The sequence below is a fragment of the Callospermophilus lateralis genome (genome assembly GCF_048772815.1).
Source record: "Callospermophilus lateralis isolate mCalLat2 chromosome 5 unlocalized genomic scaffold, mCalLat2.hap1 SUPER_5_unloc_2, whole genome shotgun sequence".
Taxonomy (NCBI): Eukaryota; Metazoa; Chordata; class Mammalia; order Rodentia; family Sciuridae; genus Callospermophilus; species Callospermophilus lateralis.
In genome coordinates, this window is record NW_027510148.1 from 432,185 (window position 1) to 443,823 (window position 11,639).

Consider the following 11,639-nt stretch of genomic DNA (forward strand, 5'->3'; position numbering starts at 1 on the left):
GTGACAGTGGAGAAAAGTTTGCATGGATGTATTTTAATTTTATTGAATGTTGGAATAAAGTTAAATTTCCCAACTTTAACCATCTTCCAAAGTGAATAAGAATTCCCTATGAAAGTGTTGTTAATGGGAAGCTGTCAGAGCTTTGTCATAGGGCCTGGCTGGAAGAGTTAAGCCTTGAGTCAGGATTGTCAGTCACTCAGGTGAGGAGGCCTGGGAGTAAGAATGGGCCTGCAGGAGGAGGTGAGCTGTGGCCACTCCCCAGCACCTTCCTGCTGCTGCATCACAGCAAGTGTCCTGTCCTGTCTAAAAAATGAGGCTTGAGGGACATCATCCCCCAACAGGGATTAGGAGCCAGAACTTCACTATGGCACTGCTTGACACATCTATGCAGAGAAAAGCAGCTGTTTAAAAATGTGTTTGAACCTTAGATTTGCTAGGTACATGTTTTTGATCTTCCCTTGTTTGTAAAATATATCCATGTTAACTAAATATGCTATTCTGTAGTAAGTACAGTCTATAAGATTTTGTGAATTATATTAAATATTCCATATTTTAAATTAAATTAATAAAGTATATATATAAGACTTTCCTTTTAGAAATTTGACACTAATTTTTTTACTAAATAATTTTAATGATTTTATTAGTGCATTATAGTTATACATGATAGTAGGTTTTATTTGGAAATATTAGTATGTGCATGAAACTAAACTGCCACCTTTCAGCCCCCTGTACTTCCCCTTCCCCTCCCCTTTCCTATTCTCTGACCTCCTTCCTGTTGTAGTGGCCTTCTTTCTATTTATTTGTTGTTTTTTAAATTAGCGCTGTGCAGATAAACCTAAGGGCGTCCTTCCCTGGGGGTTTACACATGTACACAGGAAAGTTTGGTGAATCTCATTTCTCAGCTCCTCCTCTCCCACTGCTTCCCTTCTTGAGGCCCACTCTTTCCCCCATTCCTTATTTTGTTCTAACCCACATAAGAGAGAAAACATTCCACCCTTGGATTTCTTACTCTGGCTTATTTCACTCAGCATGAAGTTCTCCACCTCCATCCCTTTGCTCCACCTCCATCCATCTACAGTAAATAACATTATTTCATTCTTCTTGGTGGCTGAGCAAACTCAGCCATATTAGTCCACATTTTCTAGATCCATTCATGTCTTCACAGGCTCCTGGGCTGATCCCCTATCTTGGCTCTTGGGAGTCGTGCTGTAAACGTGGATGGATGTGGCTGAGTCACTATACTAGGCCAATTTTAGTTCTTTTGGATGAATACAAAGGAATTGGAGAGCAGTTTCAGTTCAGGGTTCCATTCCTAGTTTTTTATTATAGCTAGTGTTTTCGAAAGTATTATTCCATGCTGCAAGTAAATACATGAGACCTCTTACCTGATTTACACATGGCACAAAGAACAAGCATCTTCTAAAACAGAAGGCTTTGCCTCTGCAGGTCATAGACTGGGCTCTGAGGAGTGGACTTCTATTTTATTTTTTCAGAGACAAGAAGCCCCTCCAACCTCCTTTTGGATGATGTCCTCAGTATGTAGAGACTCAGCCACACTTCACAGACAGACGGAATCCCGATTGGCGGGAACACATTCCTGCCCTTCTCCTTTGTGCTCTACTAAAAGGTTTGCTGCAGAGAGACTGCATTTCGTTCTATGTCCTAACCCCTCCTCTTCTACTCCTCCTCCTGATCTGTGCCTCCTTCCTCCTTTCCTTTTGTTCATTGTGTTTTTTAGATCTTATTAGCTAGAATTTGGGGTTGTCCTTGTTGGTTTTTAATGAACTAAATATTTCCTGATCAAGATGTTAATTGTATTTCATAAATTAAAAAAAAATGTCAACACCATATCTGGTAATAAATCCTGGAACTACCAAAAATACCAAGAATATTTCAACTTGACAAAAAAATCCCCCAAGCCAATAGTTTAAGAAAGAAATTAACAGCAGTAAAGGAGGCTGGGCGAGAAGGTGATAACAGGAAAAACCTAGGAGGGCTGGGGAAATCTATGGGCAGGAGCACCATGAGGAAGGAAGGTTAAAAAAAAAGGCCCATCTCTCCATTCACTAAAGCATCACCAATTGGGTTAATGTGGAGACACCCCAAGTGGTGACCTGGGTCAATGCGTGAAGTAAATACATGAGACCTCTTACCTGAAGCCCCCACAATGAATGGGAGGAAAAATTGTCAGACATCTGTCTCCTCTGTTATCTTCTCCTCTCTGCTTTCCTTCCCTCCCCTCCTCTCCTCTCTTCCATGAGACACTGTTTTCCTGCAGTGTGATCAGAGCAGTTGACTTGGGGCACAGGTGCAGAGTGATTCCTCAGAATAATCAAATTTCCTGGATTATGATTCTCATATAAGCTGCTTCTAGGATGTTTTTCCATTGAGAGAAGATGCACCTCTGTAGACAAAGGACCTCCCTAGACATATTCCCAGCTGACCTCCTCTTAGCTACCTGTGGCCACTGCATCTGAACACAACTTCAGAGGGGGAGAAATGTCCAATCAGACCAGAGTGACTCACTTCCTCCTCAGGGGCTTCTCAGACATCCCAGAAGGGGAGGCCAGTGGTCATTGTCTCTTTCCTGTTGCTCTACGCCTTTGGCCTCCTGGGGAACATGTCCATCATCACAGCTGTGCTTAGAGACAGCCGCCTCCACACACCCATGTACATCTTCCTGAAGAATTTGTGTTTTCTGGACCTGAGCTACATCTCGGTCACCATCCCCAAGGCACTGGCTACCACCCTACAGGGCCCTGGGGTCATTTCCTACCTCGAGTGTGTGGCTCAGCTTTACATGTTTTTCACACTTGCTTCAGCTGAGTGCTTTCTGCTCACAGCCATGGCTTATGATCGGTGTGTGGCCATCTACAGGCCCCTGCTCTATGGGACCATCATGAGCCACGGATGGTGCTGGGCACTGGTGGTCCTGGCCTGGGTGGGCGGGAAGCTCTATTCTGCCTTCCACACCATCAACACCTTCTCTCTGCCCTTCTGTGGGCCCAACGTAGTGGAGCACTTCTTCTGCGACATTCCTGCTCTCATGAGGCTCTCCTGTGCTGACTTCCACCCCAGGGAGGAGGTGGGCTTTGCCGTGAGCAGCTGCATCATCTTGAGCTCCTTCGCCCTCACGGTCCTCTCCTACATCCGCATCCTCTCCACCCTCCTGCGGATGCCCTCGGGGGACGACCGCTGGAAGGCCTTGTCCACCTGCTCCTCCCACCTGACCACAGTCCTCCTGTTTTACGGCAGTGGAAGCTTCACCTACCTGAGGTCTGCATCTCAGTACTCCACCACCCAGGGTCGCCTGGCAACTGTCTTTTACTCCATCCTCACCCCTTCCTTGAACCCCGTCATCTACTCTCTGAGGAACCCAGACATGAAGGTCGCGCTGCAGAGGCTGAGCTGCCAGCGGAGTCTGAGCGCTGGGTGCTGCACAGCTGGCCTTGGTCCAGGTGTCTGATGCTCAGGGGGTGCAGACAACCTCCTCCATCCCTCCCCTGCTCTCCTGCTGAGTGTCCCCCTGTGGATGTCCCCACCCACCACCTGCTGCTTCTCCTCTCTCCCCAGAAGGTCCTTTACTTCAATGGTCTTACATACAATTCCACCACAGAAACAAATAAATCTTGATTTCTTCAGATTGTACCATAAAAAATCATTTTTAAATAATTCTTCTTCCATTCAGTATATCTGTAAGAATTCATGTTTTTTTTTCCTCTGATCTTTTCTTGAATGGTATTCTCAAATCTTTATCATCACTCTCATGCTGTGGCCCCTAATCATGAATTTCCATCTTTCTCTTGACATCATTTCCCTGAATATAACATAAGGACCACATTTTTAATCTGTCTACAATCTACTTATTCCTTTCCTTCTATTTCAAACTGCCTGACCATTCCTGATTCTACTATTCAGCCTTTCCTCTGATTAGACATCCAAAGAGTAGAACCCATTCTCATTTCACCTTTATCCTTCTAAAGGATATTGTTGTCTACAGTCAATATGTCCTCAATTCAGTGGCTTTCCCAGCACCCTTTTTTCCTAAAGAAAGAACAGGTTAAGGAGGTCAGTAGGTGGCCTTGGTGCTGAAGCAGGACTCTGTCCTTCTCCACCACCATTATTTTATCTGGTTTTCCTTTTGGGAAATCTTAAAATTCCATCCCTGGTACACAATTAAACTACTCTTTTGGTTCCTCTTCCTGCTGTCTCCTTTCTTCATCATTGAGAGGTTACCTTTTAAGAAAAAAAAAATCTTTTTAAAATTTATTGTTTCTTTTCAGTGGTGCATGACACTAGAATCCATTTGATGTTTTTATACAAGGTTGGAATATCTATTATTCTAGTTAGAATTCCATTTCTGTGGATGTACAAGATGGTGGATTCACTGTGTTGTTTTCATGTGTGTACAGGGCAAATTGTGTCAGACTCATTCCACTGTCTTTCCTTTTCCTATCCCCCTCCCTTCCCTCCATTCCCCATTGTCTATTTTATTGTACTTCTCTTCTTCCCCTCACCCCCCTATTCATTGTGTGTTTATTACTCACATATCAGAGAAAATATTGGCCTCTTGGGGGGGGGGGGATTGGCTTGTTTCGTGTAGCATGACAGTCTCTAGATCCATCCATTTACCAGAAAATACCGTAATTTCATTGTCTTTAAGGGTGAATAATATTCCATTGTATATACATACCAGAATTTTTTTCTTCATTCATCTTTTGGTTCCATAGTTCAGCTATTGTGATTTGAGCTGTTATAAAAATTGATGTGGTTGTATCACTGTAGTTTGCTGATTTTAAATCCATTGAATATATACCATGGAGTGGGATAACTGAGTCAAATGGGTCCCATTCTAAATTTTCTGAGGAATCTCCATAAAGCTTTCCAGATGGGTCACACCAATTTGCAGTCCCATAAGCCATGTATGAGTGAATCTTTTCCTCCACGTCCTCACCAACATTTACTGTACTTACTTGTATTCTTAATATTATTTCCATTGTGATTGGAGTGAGATGGAATATCAGTGTAGTTTTAATTGACATTTATCTAGTTGTTAGAGATGTTGAACATTTTTTCATATATTTATTGACCACCTGTATTTCTTCTTCCATGAAGTGTCTATTCAGTTCCTTAAACACATGGATATTACATGCTCCTATAGTAACAAAAATCCTTCAGGAACTCTTGCCATGTCTATTCTGAAACATCGAGATTTTCAGCATGATTTCCATTACCTTTCATTTTCTGAAGCATATTTACATCATGCTCTCTCAGCTGCCCTGAACACACCCCTCACTGAAGGCACCAGGACTGCTTCTGCATTCTCATCCTCTGTGAATAGCACCACATGGAGCAATCAGAACTTGGACATTCAATATCACTTCTTCTCTTCTAAGCAAATGCTAATCTGCAGTCAGCAGGGCATGATTGACATCCAGATATCATCTTATCTCCTGGTTCTGAGACATTGTCACTTATTTCATGTGGAACCAGCATCTGGGCATTAAAAAACACAAAATGCTCAAAGATCCAAACCCTCAACCATACTTTCAGGTCTTAGGTCTTTGATTAATTTCAGGTTGATTTTCGTCCATGGTGAGAGATAAGCATCTGTCATTCTTTACATTGACTGTGTGGTTTTCCCAGCACAATTGGCTGAAGAGACTCTGCTTTCCACTCACATTCTTGGTGCATTTGACAAACACCTATTGGCATGGATTCCTGTTGCACCACCCTTCCTCTCTACTGGTTCTGTTTCTTGTTGTGTGAATACTGGAAATCATGGCCATCACTCTTGGTTCCCACAGCTTGTCACCAGGTGGCCGCTTCCATCTCCTCCAGCTTTCAGAACCCGTCATGTGGACACTCCAGCTGCTCCATGGCATGCTTTGTGTTGGCCACCTCCAGTGTCTTCCTGTGGTGGCCATCCATTCACTGTCCATCAATGCTCCACTGGATTTTAGGTTCTGAGTCAAAGATTTGCCCAGCAGTCATGATGTGTAGTTCCACTTCTGAGGAGAGGTCCCTCGCTGCCATGACCTCACCTATAACAACACTGAAGCTGACATCCACTAAGTGCTTTTATCCCGGCACCCACTGCTCTATCAGCGCATGACGTGTAGCACACTTTTTCCTCCTAATTTCTTAATTATGCCACTGTCCTTATCTGATCTTTTCTTTATGATCATAGTCACACTTTGTATTCAGCCATGATGTTTTCTCCTTGTAACTGAATGTAACTGTTATTAATTTTAAAAGGATGAGAATTCATGGTCATTTATTACCTGAAGCATATTAGAATATGGAAAGTACTCTACATTGTCAAATCTTACTTGACTGCTTAAACTGAAAAGAGAAGTAACAAAAAGAAATGGTGCACTAAATTTCCTCTGAATTAAAACAGCAAACACAAACCAAAACACTAGTGTTTAATTCCTCCTAAATTATAATATTTTTATCATTAGTCACTGGTTATATAATCCTGCATAGTTGTATAAACACCATTTTCCCATCTATGAGGTGGAATTTCTCATTATTACCTCAAGCAATTATTATGAAAATTAGGATTTTATATTAAAAAATCCTTAGGAAGCATGTGAATGTAGCATGGATTTTCATCATCTAGTTTTTTTGCAGGTGCTAATTGATTAAGAGATCAGTCTGCAGGGCTTAGAAGATGGCTATTTTAGTTTTATAAAAGGTGCACAGTGTCAATATGAAGGAGAATAAGTCCACTAAAAAGAAGAATTGGAGCTTTAGAGACATGTGTAGGCTCAGCCTGAGGGTGTTAAGGAATGTGACTGTGAAAAGATCAAATAACTCAATGCGATCTCTTGGGTGAAAAAATTAAGGGAAAATGGGGAACCTAAGTAAATAATCTGGTAAACAAAACAAATGAGCCCTAGTTTTAGAGAAAAAAAAAGTTGGAAACTTGAAATTGTTGAAAAAGTAAAGCCATATTGAAATAGAAGTAAAAAAGGAAATGGAAACCTATTCATATACTCCACCATTGAGCTTGAACCTTAGACCCAATAATCTGATTTTAATCATGGTTTAGCTTTTGACAGCTTCTTCTTTGGAATAACATCAAGTTAATTAAAAATAAAATAAAGAGTTTCCTTGTGATCTACATGATAGGATGACATGCAGTGACATGCAGAACTGACAATCACAATTTGGGGAATGAGATGATTAGAAACCTTTCAAAATTCAAATAAACATAAATCAGGCTATTGTTTCCCACAACGGTACTGTTTGGGCAGTTATTGTGTGAATATTATGAGTTACTTAATTCTCTAAGGTTTCTCAATGCACAAAAAGTGACACAGTGCTATTTGAAAGTGGACCTAAGTTAGATAGAATGTATGTTAGAATTCAAGGACAACCACTAAAGTTTTTTAAAAGATACATAGTTAGTATGCTAAAAGACATGACAAATTAAATCACATAAAATACTTAAAAAAAAAAAAAAGAAAGAAAGAAAGAGAGAGAGAGCAGCCGGGGTGGTGGTGCAGGCCTGTAATCCCAGCAGCTCAAGAGGCTGAGGCAAGAGGATTGATAGTTCAAAGCCAGCCCCAGCAAAAGCCAGGCCTTAAGCAACTCAGTGAGACCTTGTCTCTAATTAAAATATAAAATAGGGCTGGGGATGTGGCTCAGTGGTCCAGTGCCCCTGAGTTCAATCCCCAGTACAAAAATAAAAAAGTCAGAAAGGAGACAAATAAAAAAGCAAATATTAAAGAATTAAAAACATTGTAGATGTTGAATTAATTCTTTCAATAATTACTTTAAATATAAATGTTCAAAACAGAATACTTAAAAGATGAAAATTTTCAGAGTTGATTATAAAAATCAACTATATGCTTACTTATTAAAAAATCACTTTAAATATAAAGATATTGGTAGATTAAAAGTAAAGAAATGGAGAGAGAACCACCTTGCTGAAACTAAGCAAAAGAAATTGGTCAGATGTGTTGAGTTCAGGCAAGAACTTTTGGAACAATGAAAGTAATTAGGAATAATAAGAGAATTAGATATATGAAACAGGTCATTTTGCAAAGAAGATGTAAAATTCCTTAATTTGTATACCTCAGACACAAGGACATCAAAAACTACTAAAATTCCAGGAGAAATAGACACATTCACAATTTTATTGGGAGACTTCAACACCCTTATGTCAGTTATTAATAAATTCAGCAGATAAAATAATCCAATAAAGATCTGAAAAACACTATTGACCACATTAATCAAATCAACATTTACAGACAGAGGATGGAACATGGTCTGAGTCCTAAGCAATCAATGAAAGGCTAGGTCTAGAGGAGTCACCCCTCAACCACATAAAGGGTGCACAGGACGAACCCATGGACAACATGGTACTGAGCGAGAAAACAGAAAGAAGTTTCTCCAGAAGCAGGAATAGGGCAGGGCTGTCCAGTCTTACCACCCCTCTTTAATATGGTACTTAACATTTCAGGCCGAACAGTCGGGCAAGAGAAAGACAGACACACACAGGAAAGGAGGAAGTGACTTTAGTCCTGCTTCCAGATGACATGAGTCCATTGACAACCCTGAGGTGCCACCAAAAGACAGGTGAAACTGATAAACCCCGCAGAGCAGGAAGTCAAGATCAGCACATAAAACCCAGTAGCTTTGCTGTACAACCCAAGTTTACCTGTTGGAAAAGGACCTGAGGGAAATAATCCCATTCATAATAGCCACAAAAATAGCTAGAAGTTAACCTCACCAAGGAAGTGAAAGACCTCTGCAATGGCAGGATCCATCCTAGAACACGTGAAGAACTAGAGACAAAACACAAGCAGAAAAGTAACAACAAAAGAACAAGTAATTTAATTTAAAAAAATGAGCACATGCATGGCATGTTGAATCCCACTGTGAGTATAATTATGATGCACCAATAAAAATTTGATATAATTTTTAATTAAATTTAATTGTAATTAAAAAAAAACAAGTGGGCAGATAATCTAGACACTTACAAAAGAAGTGTAAATGGCCAATAAATATATGAAAATAGCTAAATGTTTTTAGTCATTGGAAACATGTGAATAAAACTACATTGAGATTCCTTCTCACCCCAGTCAGAATAGCTTTAATCAAAACAACCAAGCAAACAACGATGCTGGTGGGATGTGGACACAGAGGAGCCCGTGGCCCCATGCTCTGCTGGGAAATGGAAGTCAGCACAGCCACTGTGGGGAGATGTCAGTTATAGGCAAAGTCGATTGTACATTGTACATTGTACATCTAGAGGTGAGCCCTCTAGACCTAGCAAAAGGATGATGCGATCAAACCACAGAACATCCCCATCACCCCTAATGTTGCCCAGTGGGAATGTCCAGCTAACTTTCCCAGGCCAAGGTGATCAGTGTTCTGATTTCTGTCCCCAGAAGCACGCTCTGCCCATCCTGGAGCACTGGATGAATGGCATCAGGAGCATGCTGTCTTTCTTTGGGGCTTGTTTACTGCTGCGCCTGTGAAATTGGGTCTGTTGCGGCAGTTTGATTTTGTCTGTTTTGCCACAGTTTGTTTATCCATTCACGCGTGGATGGGCACTAGTCTCTGTTTACAAAGCTGCTGTGGATATTTGCATACAAGCAAAGCTTTTTAGGATCAGTTTTCATATTATTTATAAATATATAGAAATGGGACTTATTAGGACATTGAATTAACTTTAGAGAAACTGCTGCCATCCACTCATGGAAGCAATGTCTGAAGACACATTCCACAAGTTTGCCAGCATTTTGCTACTTTGCTTTTTACACCTGCCCTGAACATCACATCTTGATAACTGTACAACCAGCATTTCCCATGGTGTGACCATGGTCCCTGCCTCAGCCTCCCAGGGAGCTGGGATTACAGGTGTGCCACCACATCTGGCTAAGAAGTATATGTTCAAAATGTACATTTCATATCCTGAGAGCATGCAAGTTTCACCAGAGATTAAAATATTATTTTGATCTTTTCACACAGCATGTTCATGGATTTTTATTTTTTTGGTTGTGATTTTTCCATGTCCAAATTAATTGATTTTTACTTGCATCTTTAATTATTTGGCCTCATGTACCTTGATCTTGGTGTAACCCTTTGGAAACATTAGGCAATACCCAATTTCTCAGTGACTTGCTTCTTAATAAATGCAAATATCTGGGAAATCCCTTGACCCTCCTGATCAAGAGAGTCACAGCCTTTGGGACAGAAGTCTCCTGTGTTTCTCCTTTGCTAGCAAAGCAATACTTCTTTCTTCTTTTTCTCAAAATAAATAAATAAATGCAAATATCTGGAAACAGGCATATCCATAGTAAATTTCACTACATGTTTTCCTCTGCACATTCACATCTTCATAATGGAGTTAAGAATGGAGTTTACTTCTGAAATTACCATGAAGCTGTTTGTTTACTAGTTGGGAAGCATCACACATTAATTAATCCTTTGAAGTCTGCTTTTTGGATAATCTCTAGTATTACTAGTTGGGAAGCATCACACATTAATTAATCCTTTGAAGTCTGCTTTTTGGATAATCTCTAGTATACATCACAGACTTGACTCTAATAAAATAAGAGCAGCAATTCTCTAAAATCTAAAATTGATATGATGGGTGGTGATACACAGATATAATCCAACATATTTAGAGAGACATGAATATTATAAAATCCACTCATATTTACTACTTTAGATCTATAAATAAAAGTCAAATGATCAGGTTCTTAGATGCTGTAAAGAAAGCTGCTAAATTCTGCACTAACTGCTAACTACTCTCTACTCCAATATATATGTACCCACCCAAAAGAAAATGGTTTTATATATATATATATATATATATATATATATATATATATATATATATATATAAAATATTTATATGTATACATATAAATATGTATATTATATATATATAAAGTCGCAACATTTTGAGGACTAGATAACATTGAAAATATTTTTGTTAAATTAAAAATAATCTCAGATGCTTACTACATCATTATTTTTAATGTACATTGGAATTCTTGACCAATGCAATCCAATTAAAACATTGGGTTCATAAAAAATATGAGTCCTGACCAATATGATTCTGCAACATGTACACTCTGAAAAATGAAATTGTATCCCATCTATGTATGATATATCAAAGTGCATAAGTATATTCTACTATCATAATTTAAATAAATAAATTAAAATATGAGTCCTGAAAATTGAAAATCATTGGCAAATTTTTTTAAAGAGAGAGAGAGAGAGAGAGAGAGAGAGAGAGAGAGAGAGATTTTTTAAATTTTTTTTTAATATTTATTGTTTAGTTTTCGGCAGACACAACATCTTTGTTTGTATGTGGTGCTGAGGATCAAACCCGGGCTGCATGCATGCCAGGCAAGCGCGCTACCACTTGAGCCACATCCCCAGCCCCGAGAGAGATTTTTTTAATGTTTACAATTCAGTTTTCGGTGGACACAACATCTTTATTTTATCTTTGGGTGGTGCTGAGGATCGAACCCAGTGCCCCGAGCATGCCAGGCGATCGAGTTACTGCTTGAACCACATCCCCAGTCCCATTGTCAAATTTTAATATGCAATAAGATATATATCTACTTACTGCAATATATTTATGTTTGAATGGCCATTAAATTTGAAAA

At 39.6% G+C, this 11,639-nt stretch overlaps 1 pseudogene; it reads left to right on the forward strand.

The window, feature by feature from the left end:
• The first annotated feature begins 2,499 nt into the window (after positions 1-2,499).
• LOC143400286 (olfactory receptor 5AR1-like) lies at positions 2,500-3,466 on the forward strand (annotated as a pseudogene).
• Positions 3,467-11,639: the final 8,173 nt, after the last annotated feature.